The following is a 21,270-nucleotide window of genomic DNA, read 5'->3' as shown; positions in this document are numbered from 1 at the left end:
GAAAGATCATTTTCCTCAGTAGATAATATAATTATAAAACTTCAACATATATGTAGTACATATAGATATAAAACAGTGAGGTACTCCCGAAACTCAGTGTTAATGATTCATTCTTGTAACATTTATTGAGTATCTGCTATGTACTGAGCACTATCAGGTACTGAAAGCAGTGTGAAAAACAGAACAGACACCAGCCCTACCCTCATAGAGATTATACAAATACTGAACAAACACCACAAAATTATAACATGAAACAATACTGGATAAATCCGAAGTCACTTATATAAGCAGAGTATCTCCCGAAAAGAGTACAGGAAAAATAGCAATTAACAAATTGATCCTATGGTTTTTTTGTCCTAACAGATCTAAAGCATGGCTATATTCTCATCAGTTAACATTAGTTCACTCAAGTAATAAGGGGAGAAAGAAAGAACACGATGGATAAAATCTCCCACGTGATTTTAATAAGCAATCCTGTTAGGAACTACAGCAGGTCCTTGAATATGTTGTTTCATTTTAAGTTGATAAGGCACCACAGGAACTTAAATCTTGGCTACATCAATTAGCGTATGATAAAATCAGTTTTGTTACTCAGTTGACCCTTGAATGCTAGGGTTAAGGGATGCCAATCTCCCTGCACAGTCAAAAGTCCACAAATAACTTCTGACTCTCCCAAAACTTAACTACTAATACCCTACTGTTGACTGGAAGCCTTCCCAATAACCAATAGTTACTTAACACATATTTTATATGTTATATGTATTATATACTGTATTCTTACAATAAGTAAGCTAGAGGAAAGAAACTGTTAAGAAAATCATAAGGAAGACAAAATACATTTATAGTACTGTCTTATTTTTTGAAAAAAATTTGGGTGTAAATGGACCCATACAGTTCAAATCTGTGTTGTTCAAGAGCCAATGTACTTCATTTCACTTAAAGTTGCAGAACTTACCGACGTTAAGTGAGGACTTATTATAGTAGTTCACTATATTACTACATCTGAAACAATGGGTCAACATGACCTTGGCCACCAAGTGGATTCACCTGTGGAGCTTTAAAAATGACTGATTTCTAGGTCCTAGCCATCCTATCCCCCAACAAAAGATTTTGATTTAATCAGTGTGCGGTGTGGTCTGAGTTTAGAGAGGTTAAAAGCTCATCAGGTGATACAATGTGCAGTCAAGACTTAAAAGCATAAACACAAGGTAGAGCTATTAGAGACAGGTAAAATCTTATTTTAAAGTCCTAGTTAAACATTTAGTAAGTTCTTTCACTTTACATGCTAACATTTAGAAAATTCTACATAATGGAAAAATATATTATTATGTATAATATCTAATTATTAAGCCTAATCACTAACAGTAACATCAGTAGATATTATATGACCATTTTGCTATAAAATACTTTTAAAACAACTGAACAGTTTGAGACCTGTAACTATCATTCAAGGACTTTAGTAATATCTTACCATCTGAAAGAATATAAAACAGCAAAAGGTTCACTATATGACATAAAACACTTCTACTGGCATTATTGGAATACTATAATTAGATCAGAAACTTCGAATTATAAAAGCAGTTGCTACACAATAAGCAAAAACTACGTACTCCTCAGGATAAGGCCTTACAGAAAACACAATATCCTGTTAATGTAAACACACATTCTCTATCACCTCCAGCATTCTTTCACCTCGAAAGATTCTTTTTTTCACTTCCATCCCTTATTATCTGGGTTTGCCCTGAAGTTCAGTCTTTAGCGCTCTACTTTTTCCTATGTATAATGTCACAGATGTCATTACACATACTATACACACCCACAGACATAAACACACTCTCTCTCTTAGAGATATCCTGTTTCATATAAACTACATATAGACAATTTCTAAACTTTTAGTTGTAGCATTATATATTTTGCATTTATCTCTCTGCTTCATCAAGCGCTAGTTACTGAACATTATATTTGTCCAACTGTTTACCTCAAACTCAACAAAGTCAAAATAATCTTCAAAATAAAACCTGGCCCTTCTCAAGACCAAAACTGTTGTACCTGACTGCAAAAGTGTTAAGAGGAACAGTTATGCTCACTACTAGTGGGAGGAGAAGAGTACAAGTTTTTTTAAAGGTTTCATAATCGCATGTGTCGAAAGCCATTCCTAAGAGACTATACAAAGAGATGTGGATAAAGACTTTGTACAAGGAAGCTGAAAGCAAATAACAATAATGAGACTCTAACTTAAAAAGTCCAACAAAATGGTACTATGAACTATGATACAGCCACTAAAAATCAAGATTTTGAAGACTGACATGGGAAAATGATAGAGTAAGGGGAAAAAAGGGTAACAAAACTGTATATAGTAATATATCAAAATGTGTAAAAAATATGTATATGTATCATATTTTAGAGATAAAATGGTTACGTCTACAAAGAAATGGTTGATTTTTATTATTTACTTTTTGCTTTTGAATCTTAACAAATATTCTACAATAATTATACTTTCATAATAAAAAAATAAATGTTATTTTTAAAAATAGCACTTTCATTTATCACCACTGGTGCGGGCATAAAACTTAAGATTTAAGTCTCATTTCTCATAGGGCTCCATATCCAGTCATTCAGCAAGCTTTTTAAAACAATCCTTCTTATAACACAAGAACGGAAGCACTGGAAAGCCACGGAAATCCTCTGGAATTCTTGGAAAATTCCTCAGGTTTTTACTCATGCCATTTCTCCTACTTCCCTGATCACTCCTGCCTCTTTCAATATTCTTATCTGAATTCATTAATAAATAGAAGGTCCTCCCTAAAGCTAAAAGTAACTTCCTCTTTCTGAACTTATCTAGTACATTCTGGTGTTTGGCTTTCTGGTTAGGTCGCCCTGATGGACGGCCAACTAGAAGCAGAACGCAACAGCTTGAGGTCAAGACAGAAAACATGAAATATGTAAACCCTTGAAGGCACAGAATAGTATAGTAACATCTTTCACAATAACAGCCTAGAGTTAACAAGAAAAGACTGAGTGAAGTTCAGTACATACTTTGTTTCTTAAGCAAGAGCAAACATTATTTTTTCAAACATCTGGAAAACTTAAAATATGCTTGAAAATTGATGTGTTAGACCAAAGAGATGTGACAACTAAATGCAATGTGGTATCCTGCCTGGAATGGCTCCTAAACCAAAAAAAAAAAAAAGATATAGTGAAAAAAACAGATAAATCTGAATAAAGCTTAGAGCTTAGTTCATTGTAATTTACCAATATTGATTTCTTACTTTGGACAAATGTAGCAGAAGGCTTCACAAATATTCTTTAATTTGTGATTGCTTTCTCTTGCCTAAGGCACAGGCATCACTATAGTACTAAGTCAATTGTAGTAAAGTCTGCCCAGATGACCCTTCACTTTGTGATGGTGTCATGTGCCTCACACTCCAATGCTCTTCTAGATCACACTACCTCATATGCAAGGAAAGCTCGGTTATCATTCCAGTCAAAAAGCGAAAGCAACAGCCATGAATACAATTCTATTTCACAAAACCTTATCAAAACTTACAGTATTAAGAATCCTTTTTCACATCACCCACAAAAAACCCTGACATCCATTTTTAACAATTAGTACTGAGCTATAGTGATCATCTATATAAAAGATATTGCATACTAAGCCTCAATTTTCTGTTCAATGCCCCTAATAAGGAAAGGTAAAGGACTATGTCTCAAGTGCTATTTGATACTCTATATGAGGGCTAAAACCTACTTTAAGGGGAAAAAATGCCAGTGAAATTCTAAAGTATAGTGCTTGTACTTCTTTGAGAAAAGGAAATGTGCTGAACCACCAGAAGGAACCTCTAAGAGACTACTTATAAAAATTCAAGTCTTCTACTCTTCTAAGATAGAGTATTTCATTTACTGCACAGTCCAACTCTTTTGATCAACTCAACATATATGACAGTAAGGAGATAACTTCAGAAAAATCCCATAAACTGTTTTGTTAAAAGACATTTAAACTGATTATTCTGAATATTATAGCTGCTGAAAAGGGATTTCCTTTGTGAGCAGACTAAACAGTTTTTCCAATATTTTTAACCTATGATCCAAATGAAAGCTCTAATGATTACCCTCCCTCCTCTTTTATATTACACCTTACACTACATAGAGATTCTATTTTATTCTAACCTTAAAAGTTTAGATGTTATAGCATTTTTATATGTCCCAAAACAGCTAATATAATGCTTTCTACAGAACACGTACTCAATAAATGCTTGCTAAATAAATGTTAAGTATGACAACAAGCATCAGGGCACAAGATGGAGTTTTTATAAAAAATATTTTTAATTTTAATTTTATTTTTATTTATTTATTTCTTTTTGGGCGAGGCAACCCTCTGTTGACCTCACAGATTGCAAGGATCTTGTCAGCTTACAATCTCTTATTTTTTATTTTTACACCTACAGCACCTGGTCTTCCTAGGTGGTCTCCCATCCAAGTACTAACCAGGCCTGACCCTGCTTAGCTTCCAAGATCAGATGGGATCGGGTTTGTTCAGGGTGGCATGGCTGTAGACTATAAAAAATTTTTTGACCTATCCATCGACTTTATGTACATTATCAGAAGCCAGACATTATAACTATGGTAAGGAAAACTGAATTTACAGATATGAAAATGGTTAAATGCAACTCAGTGCCACATGTGCAAAACTAGAGATAGTTCAATGTCTCATGGAAGAATGAAGGGGATAGTATCTACTCTGTTTAACTGGGTATAACAAAAAGCTCTACGCATGCCTAGATAAAAGGCAATCCTCCACTTTCCCAGTAATAAGGAAAAAAGTTTCCCCTAAGCCTATTTAAGTATATCAATTTTAGGTACGTCAAGGAAACAGGAGGTTAGTCTATGTTTCATGACTACACTGCAGCCTTTGTATGGATCGTGAAGAGCTCTGGGTTGCTCTGAAAGAAATGAGTGTGCCTCAGCACTTAACTGTCTTGATGAGTAACCTGTATTGTGGATAGGAAGCCACTGTCAGGACAGAATAGAGAGACAGAATATCTTCTTATAGGCAAAGGCATCAGACAAGGGTGCATTTTATCTCTTTTTGTTTAATCGGAATGTAGAACATATACAAAAACACTGGGCTGGATTCAGAGGAGTGAAAACTGCTGTGCAAGAAATATCAGTAACTTATAAGCAGATGACACCATCTTACTGGCAGAAAGTAGCTGTGATTTCTGATGAAAGTGAAAGAAAGTCAAAGCGGGACTGCATCTGAACATTAAGACAAAAATGACTACAGAAGAAATATACAACTTTAACATAAATAATGAAGACAAAGAAACTTAAAGATTCTGCTTACTTTGGTTAAGTCATCAATTCAAATGGAGGCTTCAGTCAAGAAATCAAGAGAAGGCTGAGACTTGGAAGTGAAGCAATGAAGGAATTAAGATCGTCAGGAAGAGCAAAGATGTGTCATTAGAGACCAACCTAAGGTTATACACGCCTTCACATTCCCAATTACTATGTATGGATGTGAAAGTTGGAGAGCGAAGAAGGACAGTAAGAAAGAAACTGATTACTATGAAATACAATACTCGAGAAGAGCTCTGTGGATACTCTAGGTCACCGGAATGACAAACATATGGGTCCTAGAGCAAATTAAGCCCAAAGCATCACTGGAAGGTAAAATGACAAAACTGAGGCTGTGTAATCTTAGGTACGTCATGAGAACACAGGGTTCTTTGGAAAAGATAATAATGCTGGAAAAGATCTAAGACAGCAAGAAAACAGAAAGACCAAGCATGTGATGGACTGACTCCATAAAAGCACAGGCATGAATGTACAGCAGGGGTTCCCAACCCCTTGAACTGGGCCACACAGCAGGAGGTGAGCAGTGGGGAGTGAGGAAAGCATCATCTGTATTTACAGCACTAGCATCACTGCCTCAGCTCCACCTCAGATCATCAGGCATTAGATTCTCATCGGAGCACCAGTCCCTGGTGCCAAAAAGGTTGGAGTCCATTGAACTACAGGAACTGAATAGGGTTATGGAGGACAGGACATTGTGGACATAACTCATTCACAGGGTCACCAAAAGTCAAAGTTGACTCAATGGCAGATAAAATGTACACATAAGGAAAACAGTCAAATGGCCACTTAAAATATTTACTAGTCTTGCAAATAATGCTTTCCTTCACTCTCAGGTTTCATTAAAATTTTATTCAACCTCTTGACATAAGTCTTTATCACTAGAATCCTTTTCTAGGGTACATTACCATCACTTCTGTTATTGAGATGTAGTACTTTTTGATTCTGCAACTGACAGTTATTAGAAATTTTATCATAGCCTAAAGTAACATTTGTACAATCTTGAGACAATTTTTTTTATTCAATCTTAAAGTATATTCATTATATGCTCAATGTACCCATTTATTATATTTCTTCGTAAATGTTTTAATCAGCTTTGTTGAGGTAGAATTTATAATAAAAATCACCATTTTGAAGTGAACAATTTGATAAGTTTTGACAAACATGTAGTCCTGTAACATTACTCCAATCATGATTTAGAACATTCCACTATCCCCAAAGGGTTCATTCCTGTTCCTTGCAGTTAATCTCCTCTCCCCACCCTTTCCATGAGAACTACTGATGTGCTGTCACTATTATTTTGTCTTTTCAAGCACGCTGTATCAGTAGAAACATACAGTACATAGCATTTTGTGAATGGGTTTGTTAATTTCACATAATCTCTTTAGACTCATTCCTTTATGTAGATATACCACAATTTGTTTATCCATTCACCCAGTTGGTAGACACTGGTTTTCAGCTTTTGGCTATTAGGACTACATCTGCTATAAATATTCAAGTGCACCTTTGTGAAACTATGCTTTCATTTCTCTTAAGCAAATGCCTGTGCGTTGAATTGCTGGGTGTATTAGTTTCCTAAGGTTGCTATAACAACGTATCATAAACTGGGTGGCATAAAATAACAGAAATTTATTTTCTTATAGTTCTCTAGGCTGGATGTGTGAAATCAAGGTGTTGCCAGAACCATGCTCTCTTAAAGGCTCTAGGAAAGTCTTTCTTAGCTTCTGGTATTGTCAGGAATCCTTGGCAGTCCTTTGTTTACAGCTGTATAACTCCAATCTCTCCTTCCACTGTCACATAGTGTTAAGTATTCTCCTCTTATGTTTCTATCCCATATTGCCATCTCTCCGCTCTGTGTGTGTCATCTGTGTCACTCTTTTCTTGTAGGAACACAAGTCATATTGGATTAAGAACTCTCTACTCTAGTATGACCTTATCTTAAGCTATAATGACCTTATTTCCAAAAAAGGCCACATTCTAAGGTACTGAAGGTTAGGACTTAAACATACCTTTTTGGGGGACACGATTCAACCCATAACACTGGTTAATATGGTAAATATATGTATGCCTATAACAAATTGCCAAACTACTAAAGTGGCTTTACCATTTTGCCTTCTCAATAGCAATGTATGACACCTCCAACTAATCCACACCCTCCCAAACATTTGGTATGATGTTTTTTGTTTTTTGTTTTTCATTTTAACCATTCTAGCATAGTTGCATCTCACTCTGCATTTCCTACATAATTAAATACATTAAGCATCATTAGAATTTATATAGCCTTAAAGGTGACGTGTCTATTAAATCTTTTGCCTATTTTGAGCTTTTTTGTTTTGTTTTGTTTTTAGTTTTTGCAATTAAGATGTAAGAGTTCTTCATATGTTCTGGATAGAAATCTTTTATCAGATAAAGATTTTGCAAATATTTTCTATCTGTGGCTTGACTTTTCATTTTCTCAAGTTTTATTTTGAGAAGTCCAATTTACCTACTTTTTTTTAAATTTCATGCTTTTAAAAAATCTTTGCTTAATCCAAAGCCATGAAAACTTTCTCAAGTTTTATTCTTGGAGTTTTATTGCTTTAACTTCACTTTCTAAAACCCATTTAGAGTCAATTTTTATATATGATGTGAGGCAAAGGTCGAGGCTCATTATTTTGCATATGGATATTCAATTATTGTAGCATCATCTGTTGAAATCATTTCCCTACTGAATTACCTTAGCACATTTGCCAAAAATCAAGTGACCATTTATGTGACCATCTATTTTTCGGCTCTCTACTCTGTGCCACTGATCTATATGTCTATCATTATGCCAAGACCACACTATCTTGATTACTGTAGCATTATACAGTACATTTTGAAATCAGGTAGTGCAAATCTGCCAACTTTTTTCTTCATTTTAAAAAGCTAGAACATCCAAAATGGTGCCAGCTATGATCCAATCCCTCTATCCTGTCCATTTCAAAGAACAATTTGATATTTCAAAGATGTCACTCAAGAAAATGAGGATTATGTCTCTGTAAAGGAAAATACTATATTGATATCAACCACTACATTGGAGGCTTACTTTAATATATACCTAGAATTCAATATAACATAAAATACTGAATCCTAAGGCAGCTGACGACTAAAGTATTAAAAGAATTCATTATAAGTTTTATTGCCTATTATGTGACCCTTCTCCTGCCCCCATGCCCCACTGCAAGTACCCTGAGGACACATAGAGAAAGACTTGTATTAGCAATAATACTTATTTAAAAATTAACTCCTTAGGAACATATTTTTTAATCAATAAAATAATAATAATGCTTACATGTAAAAAAGAAAAATTAGTAGGTGTAAAAACTATTGCAAGGACCAAAAAAATACCTCAGGAAAAGGAATGTTATCATATGCTCATCCTTATATATTCTCTATATAATCTGTATCTCTATTAGAGATATATATTTCCCTGCATCATATAAATCACAACAGGTGCATAAGAAATTTACTTGTAGGTTTTACTTTTCACTATTAAAAGTGGTGTTGTCCATTAAAGAGTGAATACAAATACTGAAACAAAACAGTTCTTTTGCTATAATGTACACAAATTAAAAATTCTGAATACTAATACTAAAATACTTAAGTGATTTGAATAGTTTATGAATGATATGTATATTATTTATTATTATGTAGCTTTTCCAAAGGGCATTTTGCTATTTATCTAAATAGAATTTCTCTATCTGGAATTATCTAAAATACTAGTATCTTACCTTTCCCCTTCCTCTACCTTTCATAAATTACAAGTCTCAAACCAATTCTTTCTTAATGATGTTATTAATAGATCCTTTAAATATATTAACTTCAAAAAAATTTCCACAATAAAGTTGTGTTTAAATTCAAACTGATTTTTTTTCTATTACTCAATCTTTTTCACCTGTTGAAAGTCACACTTTGTCCTTCTCAATACCTCTTTTGAGACTTCGATATAAATAGAAATGAAATATAATTCAACGTACACTGAAATTTGAGTAGGGCATAACATAATATTGTGACATGCTAAATCCAGAAAATTTCAGATAGTGTTTGATAATCCTAAAATTACATCAAATACTTGCCCATAAATTTCGGTAGTTCTGATTCATAGTCGGAAATAAGGAAGCACATTTAAAAATGATATTTTTTTTCAATCTTGTTTTTTTGCATGTTCAAATGATGGAGATACACTTAAATTTTACTTTTATTTTTTCAGAGCCTAAATTTTTCTTATTTATAAAGAAAAAAATACCAGGTTAAAAGATTTAGAGTGTTAACAATAAAGAAATGGATACAAATGAGACAGTGCCAATATACAAAGAACATATTCAAAAACAATGAATGATTCACTCTAATATTTTTTTGAAATTTCGATCTTATCCACACTAGCTACACTATGGAAGTTCCTGTTGACAAGAGCCATCTGAATAAGCTGGCCAAATGATTCTTTTGCAGTCTCTATATATGGAATAACAATATACATTTTTACCAGAGAGCAGAAGCTGATAGAAAAATAAATGTCATCGATTAAAAATTTCTCTAAATAAATGTCATCAATTAAAAATAAATGTTGAATATGTATTATTTCATACAATTGCTACCAGATCAATAAGGCCACGTTCTACTTTTCCTTTGAAATAATGATGTTTACTTTAAGCCTTCATAAGGTATTTCTTCAACATAAAAGTTCACTTTGTCAGAGATAACTCCCAAGAAAAGGTGGGCACGGAATCTGCTCCAAGCAGCACTTCTTCAGAAAATAAAAACCTCGGAAGAGTGATTATCAGCAGTTTTTGGTTTCTAGGTCTTGCTGATGGAATGAATACCTCCCTGATGCAGGTTTCTTACTGCAGAAAATAATTCTTGGATGATAAGAATAGGTTACATGGTATTCCAACAGTGGCATTTGTGAGCCTGGAAAACTATGAATTAGATGAAACCAATGGTATTTAAAAAGTCTTTAGTCTGGAACCATTTAAATCAGGAAAGGAGCTGTTGGTATTAAACTGTTCTATAGTCCTTGTGTTATAGGAGAGGGTTAAGATATTAACTTAGGATTTCTTTTAGTAGGTATGGTAAAATGTCAAGGGAAACATAAGAAAATAGAACTAGTGCATAAGCCCAGAGTTAACGTCATATTCAAGAGACAAAAGCTGAAAACTTTTCCTCTAAGATCAAGAACAAGATGCACACCCTTTCTTGCCATTCTTATTAAATAAGAGTATTGGAAGTCCTAGGAAAAGCAATTAGGCAAGATAAAGAAATTAAAGGCATCCATATCATAAAAGATGACATGATATTAGAGACAACCCTCAATACTCTACCAAAAAAAAAAAAAAACCAAAAAAAAAACTGATAAACAAATTCAGTTCCAGTATACAAAATGAATATATGAAGATTAGTTGAATTTCTATAATGAACTACCAAAAAGAGAAATTCAAACAATAATTCCATTTACCACTGCATAAAAAATACTTAGAAATAAATTTATCTAAGGAGGTGAAAGATTTGTACACTGAAAACTCTAAGACATTGATGAAGGAAAGTGAAGACAAATAAATGGAAAGATATTGTGTGTACATAGATTGGTAGAATTAATATTGTTAAATGTTCATACTACCCATAGCAATCTACAGATTCAAAGCAATTCCTACCAAAATTCAAGTGGCATGTTTTGCAGAAAAAGAATAAACAATCCTAAAATTTGTATGGGAGCACAATAGAATCCTGAGAAATAAGAACAAAACCAGAAAGTATCACATCCTGATTTCATACCTTTTTACAAAGCTAGTATGGTACTGATGTAAAAACATATCAAATGTTGTCTACAGCTATGCCACCCTGAACGTGCCCGATCTCATCTGATCTCGGAAGCTAAGCTGGGTCGAGCCTGGTTAGTACTTGGATGGGAGACCACCTAGGAAGACCAGGTGCTGTAGGCATTAAAAAAAAAAATCAAATGAATGGAAAAGAGAGCCCACAAATAAACCTACACATATACAGTCAACTAATTTGTGACAAAGGATCCAAGAATTATGCTGAGAGAATGGTCTATTCAATAAATGGTGTAGAGAAAACTGGACAGCAATATGCAAAAGAATGAATGAAACTCAACCACTACCTTACATCATGCAAAAAAATCAACTCAAAATGAATGAAAGACTTGAACGTAAAACCTGAAACCATGTAACTTCTAAAAGAAAACATAGGTAGTAAGCTCCTTGATATCAGTGACCAAAAGCAAAGGCAACAGAAGGAAAAATAAACAAGTGGGACTACATAAAACTGCACAGCAAAGAAAACCATTAACAAAATGAAAACACAACCTATAGAATGAGAGAAAATATTTGCAAATCATATATTTGATAAGAGGTTCATATTCAAAATATGTAAAGAATTCATATAACTGATTAAAAAATAGGTAGAAGGTCTGAACACACACATTTCCAAAGAAGATACATACATGGCCAACAGGTACATGAAAACATGCTCAACATCACTAATCATCAGGGAAACGCAAATCAAAACCACAGTAGAGTATCACTTCATACCTGTTAGAATGGCTATTACCAAAAAGACAAAAAATAAGAAGTGCTAGCGAGGATATGAGGAGAGAAAACTTGCGCATCGTTGGCGAGAATGTAAACTGGTGCAGTCACCATGGAAAAAACCCTGGAAAAATTAAAAACAGAACTACCACATGGATCCAGAAGTTATACTCCTGGGTATTGATCTGAAGAAACAAAAACACTAACTCAGAAAGATATACACACTCCTATGTTCACTGCAGCATTATTTATAATAGCTAAGACATAGAAACAAACTAAGTGTCCATTGACAGATGAATGACTAAAGAAAATGTGGTACACACAAGCCATAAAAAAGAAGGAAATCTTTCCATTTGCGATGACATGGATGAATCTTGAGGGCATTATGATAAATGAAGTTCAGTCAGACACAGAAAAGCAAATACCGTATGATCTCGCTTTTATGTGCAATCTAAAACAAACAAACTCACTGATATAGAGAACAGATCCAGATCAGTGGTTGCCAATGGACTAAGCTAAATAGATTAAGATAGTACAGACTTACAGTTATAAAATAAGTCCTGGGAATGTAATGTACAGCATGGTGACTATAGTTAACGATATCGTATTTTTAAAATTTTTATTAAATTTACTGAGGTGACACTGGTTAACAAAATTATATAGGTTTAAAGTATACAGTTATATATCATATAATACATCAATTATATAATACACATTGCACTGTGTGTTCACCAAAGTCAAGTGTCCTTCCATCATCATATATCTACCCTACCCCACCCTACCCCACTTATTGTGGTAGTTATTTCTTAATATACAGATATGTGGAATCACTGTTATACCTGAAACTAATATGTTAAATGTCAATTACATCTTTAAAAAAAAAAAAGAAAAAGATTGTAAAAGTCCAATTACATTGATATGACACATATAGTGCTCAAAAATAAGCAAAAAATATACTGTTTAGGAATATACACAGAACCTGTATTTTTATAATAGGGAAATAAATTTTGGGGGGGATAATTTTTAAAATTCTCATCTAGGTGGGTGAGAGGAAGTAGAGGGCTACATAAAGACAATATAGATACACTGAATGATATATTCTAGTTCTTAAGGTAGGCAAGAGGTCATTGTGTTTTAGTGTTGTGCTTCATCGCATGTTACACCTATTTTTTCTGTGAGTTATGTGGTGTGTTATTTTTTTCTGTGCATTATGTGGTGTGTGCAGACTTAATGAGTACATTCACATACGAAACAAGAATATACTTTTTCTTTAGAATCAAATGACTAAGTAGAGTAATAGCAATGTTGAGTAGAAGATGGCAAATAAAACCTAGCAGAACTATATTCAACTTCAATACATTTTTATGTGGAAAAAATTACTAGGAGAGAATGTGGGGTTTTGGGGTTTTTTTGGTCACCCTAAAAGACCTTTAAAAGATATAATATGCTCCAGTACTCTTGCTTCTCATACTTATATATTTTTTCAAACATTTAAAAAAAAAAAATTCTAGCATCCATAAGGCCTGAATAACAAAACATTTTATAAATGTCTACCCATAAATGAATTCTTATATTTTTTTAAGTTAAAGCTCAGAATAAAATGGCTTTTCATCTAGGAATTCCTATTCAAATCTTTTCATTTAATGGGTCAAACAGTTCTACTTGTAAATTTCAGATTACAAGAAAACGCCAAACAACCTATAAAGTATGTCATCCACATCTGCTATACTCAAAAACCCATTTTTCTGTTTCTATGAAAATGTCTAAAGTATTAGCTTCAAATCATTATTTTCAAAATTTTTGACTAAATCTTCCAAAGGGTTTGAATTTTTCAGTTTTTCCCACTGTTTTAATTAAAGCTAAGTATTCATTATGTCCCAACACACTTGATCCTACAGCAAAAATCTCTTCAGTTCCATAGTCATTTTATTAACTACTTTGGTGATTCTAAAAGAAATAAAATTGCTTCTTGGTAATATTCAAATTTTAACATTTTTGAACATTAAACATAATTTTTACACATTTTAGATAAAATATGGGTACAAATTTACATGCAAATTTCCACAAAACCATTTCCTGATCTTCTGAAAATTGTTTCCATATAAAGTTGAACTATTTTAGTTTTAAAAACAAAAAAGGACTATACATTGACATTACACTTGTTCTTACAGAAGGCGAGGTGTGAACTCAAAGTTTTCTCTTATTAAATAATAGACTGTCACTAAAATGATTCTTTCCCTCTAATATATGTAGATGTGACTGTGGAAGATTATTAACAGCCAATAATATGATTCAAATCCAGAATTACTATGACCTGCATTTCCATCATTTCTGAGACAAGTTCAGTAACACAGCATTGTCGTTATTTAAATCTGGGCAGGGGGTCGGGGGGAGAAATAACATGGTATTTAACAACTATGATTAAAGATACCTCAGATAACTGTTCTAAAATGTACATTCCAGGCAATTACACCTGTTTTCCTAATAAATGCTTAAAGAAAATATCAAAGTTATATCTTGCCTAACATAGCTAAACACATTCTAACATGAACCACCAGAGAAAAAAATAGGTAGCATCTTCAATGACAAAAATTAAAATTATGACACTGAAAATTATATTTATAAATAAAATGCTGGTAATAAAAACATTTTCCAAAAGCAAATTCACTTCCCTGTCTTATATTTTATTAATGGCAGGGTTTCTGGTCCATTTAAGAAAGTGTCTAAGCTAGTGAATATGTTTAGGAATTCAAATGTTGAACAAAGTAGTCTGATTTCTGGACAAAAGCCCAGATCCACCCTAAATCCTAAACTGTATCTCAAAACACTGTTATCCCTAAAAATTATTTGGTATTTTTAACTGAGAATATTTCCAACTTTAGTCCCAGAGCCCACCAATGTCTGACTGACTAAAGCTACAAGAATTGGTTATGCTGAATTCTAAAAATCTTTTAACAATTTTTAAAAATTGGTTGTGCTGTCAATGGGATCATGAGATTTTATTATTTTACTGTTATTAATGAAGATTAAACAGTATGATAACATAAATCAGAAAAACTTACTTTTGAAATTTTATTATTACAATTTAAGAAAATTACCTAAGTTTAAAAAAATAGACACCTTTATTTCATTTCTATTAAAGACTCTGGAGATCACATATTTGCTTTTTTAGAGTGTACCAGTTTTTCATTTATAAAACTGCTATATCAAACAGCCTTTTTAAAAATAAATTACTCAGTGATAGAATCTATGTGGTGGGCATAAAGGGAGTCAATACAGGGAGTCACTATAAAATTTTTAGCTTTGCTGTATGTTTAAACATTTTCATAACGTTAAGAGAAAAATAGATTACTATAACACTGACTCATATCTACACAGCAGCACATCACAATTACATTTTTATAATATCATATGTAAAATGTAAGGTTGAAAATAAATTGAGAAAAAATTCCAAGTATACAATTCTGTTTTATCAGAGCTTTACTTAATTTGGTTATTGCTCATTCATTCCATAATGTCTGAAACTCAGTTTCCAAAATACTTCATTAAATGTTCATTCCTTTTTGAAAACTTTTCTGAAATATTTTTCATACAAGGTGAATGAATGACATGATGGCAGGATGGAAGGATAGAGTCTTGCTTTTTCCTAATCGAGTCTTAACATAACTCATAATTCACTTTAAGAGTCAACTTTATATACTCTATCAACCATTTTCAGAGAACAAATCAGTCAAAAAACTAATGCCGGAAGAAGACAGTTATTAATGAATATTTTTAAAAAGAGTCCTTGGTGATTACTGCTAAAGTCCCCATATCAACCTTTGGCTCACAATGGAGGACTGAACATATATATTTAAGTTTATTTCCTCCGCTTCACGACCTCTTATAATGTTTAAAGAAATGACTAATCAGATCTATAATAAACATGCGTACTGGATGAGGTTACAATTTGGAGAAGTATCATAAAACATACGTTTTTCAATTGCTCTATCACCATGACAGTAGGAGACAGGGAGGAATAAAAGGGTCTACTTAAATTAAGGATGATAATAACAAAAGTAATACTGTAACATTTACTGAGCACTAACTTAAGTGGTAGGCATTATATTAAGTAAGTTCTATGTATCAGTTCATTTAGTTCTCACATATTATGAGGTATTATTATCCTCATTGTAGAAAAGAAACTGAGGTACAAAGAACTTAACAGACCTAAAGTCACACATGTAGTATGTGATACCAAGAGACAGCCCATGCTCTTAACCCCTTTGCTATACTGGATATCCATATTTTTATGTCCAGAAATATCCAGAGGTTGTCAGAATGGAGTCACTTAAAGAGCATAACTATTGCTGAGTCGGGTAGTGTTAAGAGATGCTGCACACGGTCACACTGGCCAAAGTCCCTCATCTTCTTTCTGATGCCACACAATTCATGATTCCTTATCACCAAATGAAAGGGTAAAGCATTAAATTAATTTAAATTACTTATCACAAATATCATTGATACAGGAGTCCCAGCTGAGGTTGAACAGGAAACACTTTGCCTTCCTGTTCAGCTCTCTTACTGTAGTAAACAAGTGCTCTTCTTAAGGTCTAGTTAGTACCATGGATTTTTGCATTTTTGTGTTTTGTTGATGATTTACTGTTTGAAATGGCCCCCAGATACAGTGCTGAAGTGCTGCCTAGTGTCCCTAGTGCAAGAAGGCTTCAATGTCCCTTATGAGAAAGTGTGTTGAATAAGCTTCCTTGAGGGATGATTTAAAATGCGCTAGTCATAGGTTCAATGTTAATGAATTAACAATGTATATTAAAGGTGTCCTTAAACAGAAACATAAACCAGGTTATGTACTTATCTGGTGACCAAAATATAGGCTCACAGGAACCTAGCCCTGTATTTTCCTTAGGAACGATGCTTCGATATTCCCTAATTCAATGTCTACCGCAACACTAGAGAACATGACGACTGCAAATAACAAGAAATGGCTAAAATTCTTTTAGAACCACCTGATAAATCTTCCTGAAATGGATAGAGGTAGCGAAATTAATCTTATTTTCTAGGCAGTCTTACTGAAAAGGTTAAATTTCTAATCAGATAACTATTAAACATTCATTTTAAAAAAAAGGTGGTCCACAATCCCTAGACTTATAGCATATTGGCCGTAACAAACATTAATCAGGACATCAATACGCATTCCCACATAAGTTCTAATATTACTGTTAATGATATCTTTTTACAGCTGTACTGCATTTTACAATTTCTGAAATGACACACATATTATTACTTTACCTTCATCAAAGTTGTGAGGGCAGCTTTTACTCTTAACAACTGATCAAAAGAGAAAAATTAGTGGTTTCATATATAAGGAAGACTAACATCATGAATTCTCAGTACTGTTACTCCAAACCAGCAGGTGCACTTAGAAATCATTTAGGTTAAGAGAACAAAATCCAAAAACATTTCCCAACCTACTTATGGTCTTTGAAAAAGATAAAGTATAAATTAACAGAAACAGATAATTAGTCTACAAGAATATTAAGAATCAATCGGTTCAAACACTACTAAATTACTTTAGTTGGTTCCATAACCACAGATATTGACATAGCATATCTAAAAGAAAAATTATAACTGTGAGATGAGAACAGCTTATAACTATCTGAATAACTGATCTTTAAAACTTAGATAAGGACAGAAAAATATAATTTAAATGAGTACATAATTTCAAGAGGGAAAACATTCCACTGGGATTAATATCTTGTTTGCTAGCAAACATACCACAATCCTGACTAATCTCATATTTTTTTAGTTGCAACTATGTTACTACATATGCAAATCCACAAGAATTGGTATAATGCTATAGCAACTATATAATCCACATTTCTATACTTGTTAAACCATCTTTCTGAAATAACTACTGCTTTTTATGCAATAACCCTTTCATTAATTTCAAATGTATATACACCAAAAAAACTGAAACTTTCCAAATAAAATATTACAAAACAGGAAAAATAAAATTCCCTCCTTCTTTTCCATGTTCTATTAATCTCTAAATCTGAAAATTAAATAAAAACTTTAATCTACCCAGTGAGCTACAACCATATCACTAGATTTTACATTCACATCAAGGAATTCCTGGATATGTTAAGATTAATGTAAAGTTTTCTAATTTCTATGACAGCTAACATTTTTTTCTTATGCACTTCATATGAAACTTTTATAATTGTTTGTAATTGTTCGCCTTCTTTCTCTTAGCTTTATACAAAAACTAGTTTGAACATTTCCTCTAAATCTATACTAAAGCTTTTTTATTTGACCTTAAATACCAGAAACAAAGGAGAGTTTAGTAACATTCGCTCAGCACATGGAAATGTGGTAGTGGCATGTTGAAAGAATTATAAAATAAAGAGTAAGAGGACAATAATCTGGTTTTAGTAGACTATTATTGATGATAAAAACTTCTTATTAACTGTTACAGGTTGAATTGTGTCCCACCCCAAAAGATGCATTGATCCCTTAACCTACAACACCTCAAAACGTGACCATATTTGGAAACAGAGTGACTGCCTAAGTAATTAAAAATGACTCATACTAGAGTAAAGTGGGCGGTCACAGGATAACAAGGGCAGAGGCTGGAATGATGCATCTATCTACAAAGCAAGGAAAGCCAAGGATTGCCTGTTCACTAACATTAGAAGCTGGAAGAGACAAGGAAAAATTCTCCTCTACAGGCTTCAATGGCCCTGCCCACATCTTGCTTTCAAGAACATCTGGCCTTCAGGACTGTAAGACAATAAATATACATTTAAAGCCACACAATTTGTAGTACTTTGTTACAGCAGCTCAAAGAAACTAATTCATCAACCTTACAAAACACACACACGCACATACACACAGTACATAGACTTAAAAATCACTGGTACATCATGCTCTCCAATGAAAACAAATTTTAATTTAACTACAAATGAAGCTTCCCAACTCCTGAGAGTTCTGTAGTTGCTATTATTCCTTCAAAATGAAAATAAAATCCATGCTATGCTTTCCAAAGTAAGATGAAACAAATTAAAAATACCACTGCACCTGTGTTTTGAACTTTATATTGTAGTGGCGAAAGGGAGATTAATGCAAAGTTAATATGGTTCTGAGTAACTTTTGTGGGCAGTAGATTTTGAGCACTGGCTGAATGTGTTCCACGATTTAACACCTGTCCACTTAGAGTTTCACAGACTCACACTCTCAGAACTGCAAGAGAACTTCTGAGTTTAGTCTCTCCAACTTCCTTAATTTACAATGAAAAATATGAGACCAGAGGATCTAGAGGTCCCCTGCTCCTAGCCCGGATAATTGTTTATCAAGAAAAGAATTCTCCCCTACAGAAAAGGTATGGAACTTTTCTAGATCATTCAGATACTGGGGGCAAAAACAAACAAACAAACAAACAAACCAATTATATGTGTTGTATTACTACACTATGGCCATTTATTAAGATATTATCATTGAGATATCAAATCGAAGATGAATAATCCTGGCAGAATGAAAAACGCTAACGCCTGCAATTAAAATGACTTCTTTCTTTAAGCTCTTCAAAACCTGCTCATTTGAAGAGCTAAGAAAAGAACAAACATTAGAAACAAACAAAATGGAGAGGTGTCAGCAAATAAAAAAGGCACACGATTTTTACTACCTACACTTCCCTGGGTCCTTTGGCACAAAAGCTAATAATAAATGGATCATCTATACTGAAATATGTGATTATATATATTATATACATATACAACACCCCTATAGATATACAGTACACACACTACATCTTCCTATAGGTAAAATATGTGTATAGATGAAAATACTAAACACATGTGTAAACACAGGTGCTTATAGGTGTGCATGTATTTACATATGTATGACATCACCAGAATTACATTCCTTCAAGAGGAGCAGAATCTTTAAATATAAATAGTGTTCTTTAGATTTCACTGGCATTAAGTACCAATACAACCTTTTCTAATAACGGACTCAATCCCTCGGGTCAATCGCTCTCTTTAAAAAGGCAGCCTAAATCCCCTATACTCTGGCTATCAAAGCCTTCTTTTTATTTGGTAACTGAAAGGCAAAGCAAACTAAAAGTTCTAAGTATTATTTAAATTAAAAAAAAATAAGCCTTTTATTTGACGCTTTTTAAATAAGCAACACATGACACAAGAGGGTAAATATTTCTACACAAACTAAAACAAGAGAGAACCCAGAGTCAGAAGGGACTGATGAATCAAATCTAGAAGCAGTCGCATTTACTGTTAAGTGTCGTGTGCACACTACTGTATGTACAAGAGATGATTTTAGATTGTATACCAAAAAAAAAAAAAAAAATGTCTTCCCTTAGAGAAAATTGCCCAGAACTGTTGCACTCATGGTCCAGTCTTACGACAAAAACTGCTGCCTTAATACAAGAGAGAATCGTACCTGGTTCCCTCTACTATGCTGTCAACCAAGCCTCCAGAGTCCCAATATTAGATGTACCCACCCTCTAGACTTTCATTTCTGCTCACTATCCCTGCCAGTGGTCCTTCGAGGGCCTCAGCCTCCACCTGCATATTCGTTCAATCTCTGGAGAGTCCTGATTTAATCTGAGCTCCCAGTCATATTCTTCTTCCAGATTTCCCGATCCCTATGCCAGTCCTACAGGCTCTACCCTCCTACCCGCTCTGAGGGAGAGTTCCATCCTTAGTTTCAGTCCCTCCTATAATCCAGGTTCCACTCCTGGCCCAACTCTATTTCCCACCCCCAGCTCTTTCTTTTAAATCAGATCCAGGAACTCCTTACTCTATTTCTCATTTTCTTGTCTGTGACACAGTTCTCATTTGGGATCCAAATTCCCAGTTCCAAATCCACTTCTCTGAACTGTTCCAGTATTCCCAGGCTTTAGCCTCGAACCCAAGAGATGTCCTCTCTGGGGCCTTGGTTCCTTCCTGCCTTTCATATATCTTTTTTTTTCTTTCTTTTTTGGGGGGTTGGAAGGGAGAGTTTCTTGTCTTTTCAGTCTTTCGTAACAGTTTATTTTTGTTTTTATTCATCAACCAGTTTCCTTCTGAAATAAGTTTAAGTAAAACATGTGAATATACATTTATAGAAAAATATCAATCAAATAAATCAGTCATAGTGACACAATAGGGCAACAGTTGTTAAAATGGTACAAAAATGAATGAAATATGGGATGTATTGATGCTGTGTAAAAAGCATCAATTTTGGAGTCAACAGACTTGAGCTGGACTCCTACCTTCATCACTTACTAGCCAGGTATTCTTGTCAAGTTACCTAGCCTTATGTATAAAATGGGGCTAAGATGGGCAGCCTCAAAAGGTGTTCT

General features: G+C 33.5%; 1 protein-coding gene and 2 non-coding genes across 9 annotated transcripts in view; 1 reads left to right on the top strand and 2 right to left on the bottom strand.

The window, feature by feature from the left end:
* Window positions 1-21,270, bottom strand: part of UBE2E3 (ubiquitin conjugating enzyme E2 E3) — a 77,531-nt gene that overhangs the window by 17,127 nt on the left and 39,134 nt on the right. The gene's annotated exons all lie outside the window — the stretch shown is intronic.
* Window positions 4,437-4,555, bottom strand: LOC120597295 (5S ribosomal RNA). The gene has a single exon (XR_005651366.1). It is a non-coding gene; the product is annotated as a 5S ribosomal RNA (ribosomal RNA).
* On the top strand, window positions 11,191-11,309 carry LOC120597272 (5S ribosomal RNA). Its single transcript, XR_005651364.1, has one exon. It is a non-coding gene; the product is annotated as a 5S ribosomal RNA (ribosomal RNA).

Source organism: Pteropus medius, unplaced genomic scaffold (assembly GCF_902729225.1).
Source record: "Pteropus medius unplaced genomic scaffold, Ma_sr-lr_union100, whole genome shotgun sequence".
NCBI lineage: Eukaryota > Metazoa > Chordata > Mammalia > Chiroptera > Pteropodidae > Pteropus > Pteropus medius.
This window is presented reverse-complemented; position numbering and strand designations above follow the sequence as displayed.